Here is a 14,762-nt window from a genome sequence, read left to right as displayed (position 1 = left end):
ATGTAAGAAAGATCAGATCATATCTCTGCTCAAAGCTCTTGCAGGGCTTCAAATCTAAAAGTTCAAGACATCTCCTTCGCCTCAGAACCCTGACATTCTTCCTCAGTCCATGGCTCTCTTACCCCTCCTCTAATCTCCCTTCCTAGCCATTCTGTCATGTACTCCCCTGCTCTAGACTTTCCCTGTTCCTTAAGGACACCAGGCATTCTCCCCATAGAGGATTTCAGCACTCGCTATTTCTACTGCCAGTTATGTTCTTCTTCCTTGTGGCTCCTTCACTCACCAATCAAATTTTAGCATCTAAATTTGGGCTTTCCTGAACACTCTATTTAAATGAAATGCTATCCTGCCTTACACTTCCTCACACAGTATATTATTTTTTTCTCCGAAGAACTTATAACCAATTAACATATTTATCTCATCTTTCCCTTAAAAATGCATAAAAATTGGTTTATTTTCGTTTGTCCCTGTACTCTGAATGCCTGTAACAGTGCCTTAGAATTAGTAGGAACTTACTACATAGTGAATGAATGAATGAATGGGTATAGATTACTCACTGGAGTTCAGTCACTTTTTATTCAGGTCACAGTGATTTCAATTGTAGCATAATAGTGATTAAGCTAATCAAATCAATCATCTAAGAAATTATTGAAATTAACAGTTCTATGCTGAAGATTTTAGTGCTCTTGATACTTACATCTTTTTAATATACACAAATAGGCAAATTACAAGTCTTAGTTTACTCTTAAATCAACAGTTGAAGATAATGTAAGCCAAGTGAATCAGTAGACCTAGATTTCTGAACTAGCTGTACTAATAACTTATATTGCATAACCTAAAGCAGAGTCACTTTAATTTCTCTGTGTTCCAGTTTTCTTAGCTGTAAAAAGTAGGGAGGTTTAGATGATTCCTAAGTTTTATTCTTCCTTTGAAATTCTGAGAGGTGGTTATATAAAATATCTTTTGAATATATGTTTATATATTTTAAAGTGTCACCTAAAATTATAGTATAGTCAATGCTAAGTATTACCGGTAAGTGACATCTATAGGAAGCACATAGAACTTGTCTTTTATCTTCTTTGTTAACAATATATCACTAAATCCCTTTTGGGAAGATAAAAATAGATAAAATATTCAGAAGACCAGTGATCTCAGATAACTATTGATTGGGACCAAATTATTATTTTAACTATTTTCACTAGTATAATGAGAATATATTGAAATGCATGTGAATTATGTCATGACAGACAAAATATGTCAGAATTTCAGATTATATTGCAATAAATATTTTTGTCTTTTGTATTTCTAGAAAATTATTGATTACCATCTACAGATTTTCAAGTCTAAGCAAAGACTTTAAATGATCTTAAGTGAGTAGTTTAAGCTGAAGATGAACCTTTTATATTTGACATATTTTTAACCTTTAGGATTCAAACTTGACTCCTGAGAAACTCATGCAAAATTTATAGAAGTCTCCAGATGGTTCTCTTTATCTATTTATGGATCTGAAAATATGACGCCACAAATTTCTAAATTTTTCTCAGTGCCGGTATTGTGCCAACACAGCAAAAATCAGATGCTATTTATCACTTTTGAATTTTCACCATTAGGAATGTTATTAATTTTAATGAAAAAATCCTTTACACCTTGCATGGAGTTGACCTTTTGAGCTCTCAGACAAAATGTACCATATAACCATAAGGTGGTATTATTGTTATTTGGAAATGAAATAGAATTTCTTATCCTTTTGTTATAGCATGATGGACAAAAGTATTTGTATCTCCTGTAATTTTTTTCTCTGTGAAAAATATTAAGTCCAATATTCGCTTTGGGAATAAATATTTTCTATATATTTATATGCACATTTTCTTTGAAATTACTGGTAAGTGAAAACAAGTGAAAATACACAATTATTTGCATGCTTCCAGCATGCTTTTCTTACATTCATTGTCTTATCTGTTTCAATTGTTTTCAATAAAATCTGAACTAAAATCATTAGTTATTAATATACCCAACCCTATAAATGTCTTTTATCCTCCTACGGAATAATTTTCTTATCCTGCAGCAATTCATCTTGATTAGGAAACTGAAACAAATTCTCAAGTGAGTAAAAGATACAGTGTGTGCTTGTCAGACATTTGGACAGTGGAAAATTCTTTTGTTTGGAAAACAAAGAACTCACAATTTGTAGCCTCTTATAGCTTGATGATATTTGTTTCCATCATGCCATTTTACTTATTGCACAATACATAAGAGAATGCTTTCTACTGGCTTCTGACATGGTCTCATAGCGGGCACTGTTCAAAGAAAAGGCTCTCTACATGCATCACAATTTCTTCCTTGCTGTTGCCGTTTCGTATGCACTTAGATGATACATCCATCCTTGTTAGGAACCACTCTTCCTTATGGACAGAGTATTCCCAGCAATCAATCAAGCCAGTTCTTCTTTTGGATTTAAAATATCCTCACAACATTCATTCTCACCGTTTCTCTTTCTGTGGTTCCCAATTAACACCATCTTTGCTTTTCTGTTTGTTTTGTTTAGAATAAGTGGCTCCTACCTTTATTTATGCCAATAGAATGTAACAGACTTTATGGGTAGGAGGAAGCAGCTGGTACAAAAGGCCACATTAGGAGAGAGCATTGCCAAATACTGGATTTAAGAATAAATAGAATCCTCAAAGAGCAGCTCTATGAAAAAAAAAAAAAAGTATGTATTATTATTGCTAGTAACATAGACAATGACTATTTCATACTTATAGTCGTCTACCATTCAATATTTATAAAGCACATTTCTGCTTTTCATGAAGCTTAATATTCTAGGACTATCATTTTTATAATTTCACAAGAGCCTCCTCAAAGAAAGTACATTGCAAGTAGAAAATAACCTGAAAAGGGAACGATGACACATGCATTTGAGAGATTGTGTGATATAGTGGAGTACAGGTAATTAAGGGATAGCAGACGTGGGTTGCATTTTGCTGTCTGTCACTTGCTACATTTGTGACTGAGCAAATTCTGTGGTCCCTGTGTTCTTTAATTTTCATATCTAGCAGTGAAAGAAATGGCTGTTTTGCGCCACCTTTTATGTTATTTGAGGATTTATTGATAATGTTTGTGAAAGCACTTCAAAAGATAAAATGTTTTAAAATATTATCTTTGAACATCATTTTAAACTCTGTATTCCTGTTTGTAGACCACCACGAAATCACTTTCTTTTCTCTCCACACATATGTAAACATTGCTTCCCCTTTTATAAGAATATAAAGAGTTGAAAACTCCTCCTCATGGGCCTCCATAATTCCAGGTTCTCTCTCCTTTTATCTATTGATTTTTGTTGTTATTATCAGATTTTATGTCAACTGTCTGTTGTCACTTTTAAAAATCCCTAAGTGATAGTGTCACCAATAATTCATAACAAAGCTACAGATGCTTGGCTGTCAATTTCAAGATGGTCACACCAATTCCACTACGTTTTAATGCACGTGTCTCAAAATAGCCCTTTCTAAAGCTTGTGATCCACTAGGTTGAGGCCTAATGCTCATTTCCTATGCAAAGATACTTTTTTTTTTTTTTACTTCTTTAATTTTTGACTCAAATTATCCGTGGATAGGCCAGTTCCTTGTAATAGCTCCATTTTCCTGATCACTAACTTTAGATGGCATCACATCTTGTTTCTGGACTACAGCACCTACTACTACTACTATTTGTTACTACTCAGTGTCTTATTTTCTTATCTATAAAACAGGGATGGTAATAATAGCAACTTTTTAAATTTGCATTTAGTTAGTAAGCAAAAAACAATGTACATAAATTTTTTTGAAGGAAGGAGCCATATGGTATTTCATGTATATTTTTATATTCCCTATAATATTTAACACTAAAGCGGTTTCCTGCCTATGTACATAGTGTTTATTCTTCGAGTACAATGAGTGCCAGAGAGTTCATATATTAATATATTCATGTGCTCATATATAGATATATATATATCTATCTGTATACATGCATATCTATATATGTATATATATATACTTTTTGTTCAGTTTCCTACTTTTTAATAAGCAGTTCAAAAGAACTCTTAGAGGTAGATGTTACTATCCTCATTTCACAGATGAAGAAACTGTGGCTTGAAGAAGTCATAACTTCCTTGGAATTGCTCAGCTGAATAGAGCAGAACAGGATTCCAAACAGAAGTTCTTCTCTCATAAGTAAATGCTGCTTATCCCACTTCATCTACTTACCAGACACTGTTTAGCCAAAGATGATCGGTTGTAATTTAGATTAGCCTCCCATATCTATTCCTCTTTCCCACTCCCAAGCCTGAAAGGAATCCCTTCATCAACTACTTTGATTGGATGAGACAGGAAACTACTTTTCCCACCTCGGAACCCTGAGCAGAGTATGGCCCTTTCGTTCTGCACTCAGAACACGTATGACTTCCTCTGCATTAGAACTGGTGAGCAAATGTCTTTGAAATACTCTTCACCCCATTCAAGCATTATTAACGTTCAATAAGTTTCCTCCTTCATGAATTGAGGAAAGAAGTTAACTCCTTGAGAATGCAAGAATCCCTCCATCTCAGTTTATGTGTTTTAACAATATCAGTGAAATTTTATTATGTTATTGTATTGCGACATAAAACTGGCACCAGTTATGGCAAATGATCACAAATGAAAATTAGGATGACACAGTTGCTTCTTCTGGCCCATGATACTCTTAGTATTTTAGAAGTGAGTATGTTTCCCTAGATTATTAATAAATTATTACATCATAGTACTCAATAGAGTCACATTTTCTAAGATATTTACAAAATATACTTTACAATGTATTTCGGGTGGAAAGTTCTTGCATTCCTGGCTGCCCGTTTCCTGAAACTTAATAGTTATTCACCTTAATCCTGTAAGTTCAATGTTCTGTAAAGTAAATTTACTTCAAATGAAGAATACTTTTCTATAAACATTCATGTGTATCATTTTTCGTTCTCTGGTGAGTTTGACTTTATTGCTCTAAGCAAATACTCCTTGATTTCATTTGTAAAATATTTCTGAAGAAACAAAGATGGCTTTGAACATATTTTCATTTTCCCCCTTTTACTGAGATTATAATGCTTTTGAACAGTTCTCAAATGAATTTCACCTCTCCTTTTTGTCTATTTCAAAGAAAGGAAGGCTTTGAAGAACAGGTTTTTTTTTTTTTCTTTTTTATTACATCTAAAGCTTCTGTTACACATAACTGAAATTTCTATTTAATACTTTGGATTTTCACTGAGAATAGCCTACGCTCAATGGAGATAGAGGGAAACAAACCTATTAGTAATTATTCCTATTCTCCATGGGGGTCATGTCCCAGTCAGCTGTCACCCTCGCTTCTCTGAACACATTGGGATAGAGCAGAGTTCCAATGCAAGTGCAGATTTGGGTGGGTTATGGGGACTATTAGTATGCATAAAGTTGGTGCCATTTACTCTTCATTTTCATGAGTCATAGGTTCATGAAGGAAATACTGTGGGGAAAGGATATGGGGGGGCATGAGAAGCCAAAATCTACTTTACCTCTTCTATGCCCTTCTAAACATACCTGACTAGGGAAACAAGGAGAATGATTTTACTCTTTCAGAGTGGTGATTATCAAAAGCATGAGTCTGCTTCTTCATTCTTCATTTTTATAAGAGAAACTAAAAATGTAAGAACTATTTTTATAGAGTGCAAGACTCATGCTATAACTACCCTATACTTTCTGGGAATAGCTTTCTGTTTTTCCTCTTTAATTAAAAAATGTATTATTCAAGTTCTATCTAAGACTGTGAGTTCCTGTTCAGTGGCAGTTCTACTTAGCATCTTATGTGCTAGCAGAATAAATTAACCAAGCCTTGATTTTAGAAAAGAAAATATGATGGGCTATTGATTTATATTTAAAAAAAAAAGACATTACAAGTTGCATTGGAATAAACCTTATAAATAGGACACTTGGGGCTAAGTTTTAGACCTACTAATTAATTTTAAATTTGAGTTGAATGATGACAGTACTTCACACAAATACATGGCAATGTAAAAGTAAAAGTTTCAATTGTCTTAGTTTTCAATATTTAAATAAATCAAAACTTGCATTCATAAAACTAAAGTACCGAAAATAGATGTTGCAAACCTGTGATACTGGCTACAGACGGGAGACGAAAGACTATAACATTTTAAAGTCATGCCAGGGCCAGTGGCATCTCCCTCTCACATCCATTCTTCTTGTTTCCTGTTATTAAACAAATAAATAAAAATACTCTAATCATGTATCTTCTTGCCAGTAAAATTTTCTTCATTTCCCTATAATGAATAAATAAATTCCAAAACTGGATCATGTGTCCTTGATTTAACTTTTTAGTAATTTTGACTTACTGTTCTCCAAAAACAAAAACAAAAACAAAACATACAGACACAAAACAAAAATCAACCAAAAATCCTTCTCTGTCAAATAGTTCTTTTTGTTATTGCCTGATATTTTCCCTTCGCATTAGCTTTGCTTAAGCCAGAAATGCAGTGTCTTAATACACACTATGTCCTACATAAACACTCCTCATTACGTATCGTCAATCAGAGACCACTCTCTTCAAGTGTATGTTCAAATTCAGCCACAAACATGAAGCCATCTGATCATCTCTCCCAGTTCATTCTTCTGAGCACTTGTTTTGTACCATTTCTGGTACTTATCCTATACGACCTAGTATATTTCAGTTTACATATTTACTCAATTATATTTTTAATTCTAGGGAAAAGGGCACCAAGATTTTAACATCTCTGAATTCTTCCAGCACTTAAAGTAAACCCCTCTAGAAAAGATGTGGATCAAAGAATTAATTGCTCTTGAATGCCTCTGAATAGCTTGATTCCACTAATTATAAGTGAAAGATAGTCTCATTATTTTATAATTTATAATTTGTAATGCTTGCATACTATTAAAATCCATTTAGAAATTTAGCCTTTTCAAGAAAAAATTATAGATTAATTTTACTGCCCGTCTCGCTTTATAGTCTACATCTCCACGTATAGTCTACAATACTGTTAACTCTTTTTAAATGACTCTACCACCTCACTTCATTTCTTCACTGACAAACTTTCAATGGATTCCTGTATTTACAAGATTTTCAATTATTTCACCCAACCCTTTCTGTTTTATAACTACTCTTATGCAGCTCTCCTTCTTCTCCACCTCTTACTCTTCTAGCCCAGTTGGGCTCTTCATCTTCACAATATAATTATTTTTACAACAAAGAATAAGACAAGAATGATCCTTACACCATTATTTTTTAACATTGTTCTGAGTTGCCAGCTAATGTAATTAATAAAGAAGAAGAAAAAGGAGACATAGGAATTAGAAAGTCAAATGTAAAATGATCACTATCTGCAAATAATATGATTGTTCATTTGGAAATCCTGAGATAATCAACTGAATTTTTGTGAAAAACAAAGAGAATTCAGTGAGGTAGGCACAGAGTAATATAATTGCCTTCATATACATTGTCTTTTTTTTTGGTTATTTTTTATTAAGAAAATAATTGACATAATTCAGGTATACAACATAATGATCTGTTATTTGTACATAGTGCGAAATGATCACAATGAATTTAATTAACATCCATCTTTACCCATAGGCACCAATTTTTTTTCAAGTGGTGACAAATTTTAAGTTCTACTCTTAGGAACTTTCGAATATGCAATATGTATTATTTTTTATTTTGTTTTTTTTAGAGAGAGAGAGCATGAGGGGTGGGTAGGGGCAGAGGGAGAGAGAAAATCTTAAGGAGGCTCCACACCCAGCATGGAGTCCAACACAGGGCTCAATCTCATAACCCCAAGATTATGACCTGAACTGAAATCAAGAGTCGGTTGCCCAACTGACTGAGCCACCCAGGCACCCCTGCAGTACAGTATTATTATAATCATTATGCTGTACATTATATTCCAATGACTTATTTATTTTCTAATTGGAAGTTTGTACCTTTTGACACCATTTACTTATTTCCCCTTCTCCCAAACCCCTGCCTCTAGCCACCACCAGTCTATTTTCTGAGTGCTTTTTTTTTTGTTTTGAAACAATAATTTATAAAATGTAACAAAAGAAATATTTTTAGAACTTAATTTTTTAAATTTTTATTGTTTTTTGAGTATAGTTGACATACAATGTTACATTAGTTTCAAGTGTGCAACACAGTGATTCATAACTCTGTATATTAAGTTATGCTCACTACACATGTAGCCACCATCTCTTATCATGCAATGGTTTTACAATATCATTGACTATATTCCCTATGCTGTACCTATCATTTCTGTGACTTATTAATTCCATAACTGGAAGTCTGTATCTCCCACTCCCATTCATCCATTTTACCCGGTCCCCAACCCCCACCCTTCACTTTGAAGAAACAACATTTTTTATAATAGCAACAGAATGACTAAAAAAAATAATCAAGACCTAAATGCAGAAAAGTTTAAAACCCTACAGAGATGCATGAAAGGATATTTTGACATATGAAAATCATGTCATGTTCTTGCAAGAAAGACAGGAAGTCATGAAGATGTCAGTTCTCCATGAGTTAATCTACACACTGAATGTGATCTCAATACGAGTACCTGTAGGATAAATTTCTGAAACTGAAAAGGCCGATTTAAAAACATATGTAGAAAAATGAGATGTTTTCCCCAGGGTCGCTGTGGTGCCCTTACCTGTGTTATAGTTTCACCCCATCCAAGTGAAACTCATCTTCCTGTAAAACCAGGAAGACTCTACCTCTTTCAGGAAACTTTCTCCTCCACTTTCTACTCTTAACTCATAGTACATGTCCTGATTCCTTCACTCTTTATTTGACACTTTCTGCTACTTTTAGGCGTGGGTTCTTGTGACTGTATTTCAATTCTCCACCTAAATATTAAGCCTAGGTACATTGTCTCATGTATTTCTATATATCTCTTAAGTGCCTATCCTGGCATCTGAGTAGGTTTTAGCAATTTGCAGTGGAAACATTTATCCTACTTAATTTTGAGTCGTTTCTTTGCTTTTGTCTTTTAAAATGTCTCACACACATTGGCAGAGTCGATCTTAACCAAATTAAGCCCCAGGTTTAAAATTTGCCACTCTGTTCCAGATGTTCCAAAGTGCTATGTTGGGTAAAATTGGGCCTAGGAAGCTGGGCCTATGGTGTAGAAGTCTGGAGTTCAGACAAGCCTGGCCATTGCATGGAACACTGGGTGCTTATTTTGGTCCTATCTTGTAAGCAGTTACAAACTAGAAGCTTCTTTAATAAAGCCAGGTTCAAGTGGCTCCATGCTGCCTGGTATCATATGGAAGTTAGACAATGAGGAGAGAAGGTAGGAACTGAATGGAAGATATGTAAAACTTAGTGGCAAGGAAGAGCAGAGAAGAGCTGAAAACACAGAAAGGGGAGCCTGGGCAGCCTTGCTCTTGCTTTGGAGTTGAGCGCTGCTCAGTCTCCCATTCAGATCATGTATCAAGAGAGAGCAGAGGCAAAGATCAATTCGTTCATCACATCCTGTTAGTTTTTAGTCTTGAAGCGTCCTGCAAATATTCTTTCCTTTTGATTTCGTTACTTTTTACTTAATCTGGAGGGTTTAAAATGTTCTAGTCCTGCAACCTAAATGTAAGGTACCCAAGAAAATAGAGAGATATTAACATGTGGCAGTTTTAGAGACTGGGATTTGTGAAATTAGCAGACTTGAATTTGAAATCTGATTTTTGCCACTAGCTGATTGTATGATTGTGGGCTTTACTTAACCTCTCCCATTTTCTCAGCAAATAAAGGGAAAAATTGACCTCACTGTGAGAATTAGATGAGATTAGAATCCATTTGTGAAAATGCTGAACACTTTGCCTGACCCATGTATATTAAATAAATATTAGCTTAAAGATGCAACCTTTATTTTTCTAAAGTTCAACACTATTCTAGTTCTCTTAAAAAAAATAATTCCTGATGAAAAATTGTGAGAGCAGGTACCTTGCTTTTACTTGTCCCTAAAATTCATAAAAAATCTTTTTCATTTTTCAGAGCATTATATATAGTAGTAAATTTATTTAAGAGTCAAGAGAAATATTAATATCTCACTTTTTAACTAGAATTTTCATCAGAATTTAAATTTGTAGGTCACCACAGCTTCTGAATTACACTCAGCTGAGTTTTAATGTCATTCTTTTCTCATGGCAATGAAATAATGGCAAACGCTTATTCAGGGTGGTGCCTAAAACAAAATGAATAGAATCCTGAAAACTTTCTCTCTTTCAAAATCTGTCATGAATATTAATAGGTGCAGATCATTCTCCAAGCTTCTCAGTTATAGTCCAGATAGTCTTTTGGATGTGGTGTCTGTGGAAAGTCACAGGTGTTTTCTGCAACCCAAGCTCTTCATCTGTATAAAGCAAATAATTAATACCTGATTGCCAAAGCATGATGGGGATCAATTAGATATTTATAAAAGTCTTAATTTTTTTAAAGATTTTATTTATTTATTTGAGGTGCACAGATTGAGCAAGAGAGAGATAGAGCACACACTCGCATGGGGGGGGGGCAGAAGAAGAGAGAGAAGCAGGCTCTCCACTGAGCAGGGAGCCTGATGTGGGGCTCAATCCCAGGACCCCGGTATCATGACCTGAGCCAAAGGCAGATACTTAACTGACTAAGCCATCCCGGCACCCCATAAAAGTCTTTAAAGATACAAAATGCCATAAGGGCTGTTTCTTTGCTTGTTAAATTAGTCACAAAATGTAGAGATTTTCCAGTAAAAGTACTTAAACTATTGGAATATTATTGCTCAATTTCAGTAGATAATTAAAATATGCAATATCTTTATTATGGAATTTTTTATAAGAATGATAGCTCTTTTAATTAGAGGATTGAAGAGAGGTTAAAATCAAGTTTCCATTGATCCTTAATGATCACATAGCAGAGGCGTTTCTTTATAAAAGTTATTACAAATGAGAAATGAAGGATCCATGAATCTATGTGCATTAGCATCCCCTTTATCTTATCAAAAGAACTTTTGAATGTCTAAAAGAACTGGCCATCGTTTTCCTCACTTCTGACCCTATTTCCAACACTACTTTCCTTTGGACACCTTATTAGTGTTCACTTAATACAAAATTCTTAGCAATTTTAATTATTTGTTTTCCCAGTCCCTAATAGAGGCTCCTGGAGCCAGCACAGTGAAAACAGAAAAAAACAAAACAAACAAACAAACAAACAAAAAACATTGTTTGATGCTATAAGAGAGGATGAAGACAGAAATATTACAGATTTCAGTATACTAGGCAATGGTTGTGCTGCCATGTTCAATGGCCTAAGGAAGTGGGGACTTTAGTGAAATGCTTTAGTGGCATATCCGTCACTAGTAATTGTGAATAAAATGTGTGTGGAAGCTGTAGCATTTGAAAGGTTTAGTTTCAGACTTTGAGACATTTTGAATATGGAATACCTTTTTGTTTTACGATGTTACATACCATGAGACTCTGTTGCACATGAATTATGCTAAAAAAGAACTCTGTATTTCATGATATGATACAGAAATAGCAAAGTACTTTTTTTTAGAGCATTCCTGTTGTAGTGCAAACCTAAAGCATCAATAGTGCCCTAATTAGCCAAGCAGAAATCTGAGGAAGAGAGAAAATGTGTGTGTGTGTGTGTGTGTGTGTGCGTGCGCGCGTGTGTGTCTGTGTGTTGCACACATTCATGTGGTGAGAAACGTGTTTTGAGGTAGCATTGGGTGTTTTGGGTCAGGTTGATTTGGTTTTAAATCTCAGATCCACCAGTCACATAGTTGAGAGACCTTGGGCAAATAACTGAAATAGTTTCTTGACTAAGATGGAGGTCAAGAGAACATATTATATGTGTTAGTTGTTAGGAAGCCTTGTATGTATGTTAAAATGATTAACTAGGGGGCCCCTGGGTGGCACAGTGGTTGAGCGTCTGCCTTCAGCTCAGGGCGTGATCCCGGCGTTCTGGGATCGAGCCCCACATCAGGCTCCTCTACTATGAGCCTGCTTCTTCCTCTCCCACTCCCCCTGCTTGTGTTCCCTCTCTCGCTGGCTGTCTCTATCTCTGTCGAATAAATAAATAAAATCTTTAAAAAAAAAAATGATTAACTAAGTGTCTAGTAAGCACAGAGTAAAAACTTTATTATTATATCTTGTTAGCATGGTAGTAAACCTGGGAAGTGTGTAGAAACCTCTTAGAGTTTCTGATGCTTACTCATTTTTCTTTGAGAATCTTTAAGCACAATACTCTTGGAGGAGGTCATCAAGAGGATGTGACCACCAGTTGACCCATGGGCTAGATCTGGGCAATCAAAGGCTCCTCACCCTCTCCCCTGCCCTTGGAATGTACATTCTGCCCCCTGTTCCCATAGCTGGAACTGTTTCAAGGATGTAGCTTTAAGAGAATAAGAAGTGGTTGAGACCATCTGGACTGAATACATGACTGAACCTTGTTAAGACCTCTATATGAGCTTTTAAGACTCTAGTGGGAGGGTGCAGAACTCTTTTCAGTTGGGGCTACCCAAGATGAGCCTTGTAAGTAATTTCCTTTGTTTCTTAAAACTGCCACCTACCAATCTGGAGTGGCCAGCCTCTTTCTTTAGTCTCTTCTTGCCCTCCATGTACATAGAACAGTTTGCAAACCAACAAATACAAAATGAGGACTTTTAGAAAGTAAAGAAATTATCTCAGGACTAAACCCAAGGCCCACTTTTCAAAGTTTTTTGGAAGTTCTTTTAAAAATTGTTGGACATTTTTTCATTTCTGGCATCTCTGTCACTATTTTATGTTCTTATTGGGTGTGCAAAAGAGAACCATTCTGTCTATTAACTGAACACAGTTCTAAATTCAAGATCCACTTCCAGGAACAATTCCATAGGCCTTATAATTGAGGAATCATATAGATAGATTGCATGTTAAGAAACCTGTGGAGCACAGGTTAAGAGGGCTAGCCTTGGAGCTAGATACTCTCTTCACAGCCAGCTTTTGCCTCCTACTTGATCTGGCCCTTGAGCAAATTACTTAATCTCTCTGTGCCTCAGTTTAGTCACTTTAAAGATAGGAATAATGAAATGTTACCTCACAGGATTTTCTAAAGAGTAAATGAGATTAAAGATATTTTTAAAAAGCTTATAATAGTAGAATGGTTTCAGGCTTATAATAACTGTTCAGCAATCTAACTTATTATTATTGTTACGATGTTGCTCCGTGGTAAGGGTATGCTCAAGTACTATGTTAACAACCGGTTAATTGAATAAAGACACCATATACATTTAAGAGTGATCCTTAATATACTTATATCAATACGTTTATGGATGGAGGAGTAACCAGAATGAAACCATTGGTTGTGCAGTTATGCTTAGTGGGGATATCAGTAACTTCAGTTAATAGTAATACCTAACATTTCTTTAGGGCTTTATAGATTACAAAGTTTTATGTATTATGCTTGGCAATTTGCAGAGAGCTTCACAATTGCTGTGTCATTTAGACTAGGCAACAATCAAGCAACTCTGGTTATTATTTCCATTAAAAAAAAAAAAAAGTGAAGCCAAAAGCAGTTAAGCCATCCAACCCTAGTCAAACACTAGTACCAGTTAGTATAAGTCTAATGAAACAAACAAAAAGAGTTATAAGCTACGTAGTGTGCTGCTTTTTCCTCCTTGTTTCCATCCTCTCCCCTTGTCCCCTGCCTCCCCCCCTTTTTCTCCATCCCTTTCCTCCCATTCCCTGTCCCTTCTCTTCTCTGTTATCTCCACTTCTCCTTTCCCTTCCCTCAGTTGTTTATCTTTCTTCTCTAACCCCCTTCCAAAATATGGATTAAACCTGACCATGTGCCTTACACTGAGCAAGATGCTGGTATGAGGTCACGAGATACAGTATGATCCCTCCCTCTTTGGAGATAACATTCTGGTGTCAGAGCCATAAACTGGTAAGCAAGGAAACAAAATTGTAAACCCAATGACTACAGATTTTGATAACGTAAAGAAACAAATGAGGCAAAGTGATAAGGAAATGAGTTGGGAGCGGGGCTACTTTAGGCGGAATGATCAGTTACTCTTCTCTGAGGAAGTGGCATCTCTGAGAGCGGAAGGAAGAGGAGAGTCAAGGAAGAGTCTGGTGAGGTGTGTAGGGGTGTTAGAGGCAGACAGGTATAAGTTCTTTCAGGCCCTGATGTCTTTCCTGATTAAGTACCTGAATTGAATCTGGAGTGCAAACCCTCCAGGGAGCTGAGAGATTTTTTTTTTCTTTCTTTTTTTTTTTTTTTTTCCGGGCTGTGCTCATCAGTCTTACCCTGAATGTCTCTGATTACTTTATTGCGTGGTTCTAGAAGGGCTACCACAGAACGTCTATTCGGGGGGCACCATCAGCTATTACAAGCAGGGCTTATCATCTATTAATTCGCCCCCAAAAGGGTCTCCAAAGTCCTTTTCATGTAACTGCTGTATTCAAGGAGCATTTAAAATTTTTCTGAATGTTTGTAACAAGGAATTATTATTATTTTTTTGCTAGTTTGATCTCTAAAGCTCTTTGTTGTATCACCAATGAGATTCTAACTCAGTGTTGTTGATACTGAAGTCTAGAGTTTTCATTCTAGTCTGATATAGCAAATACAAACCTTTTGAAAAATAATACTGATCTAGACAGGATTAAAAAGAAATCTTATCCCCCAAAGGATATAGTGAAAATAGAGGAGCACAAAGGCCAGCTGTCAAAAAAAACAAAAAAACAAAAAAAACT

Source organism: Ursus maritimus, unplaced genomic scaffold (genome assembly GCF_017311325.1).
Source record: "Ursus maritimus isolate PB19 unplaced genomic scaffold, ASM1731132v1 scaffold_3, whole genome shotgun sequence".
Taxonomy (NCBI): Eukaryota; Metazoa; Chordata; class Mammalia; order Carnivora; family Ursidae; genus Ursus; species Ursus maritimus.
This window is presented reverse-complemented; position numbering follows the sequence as displayed.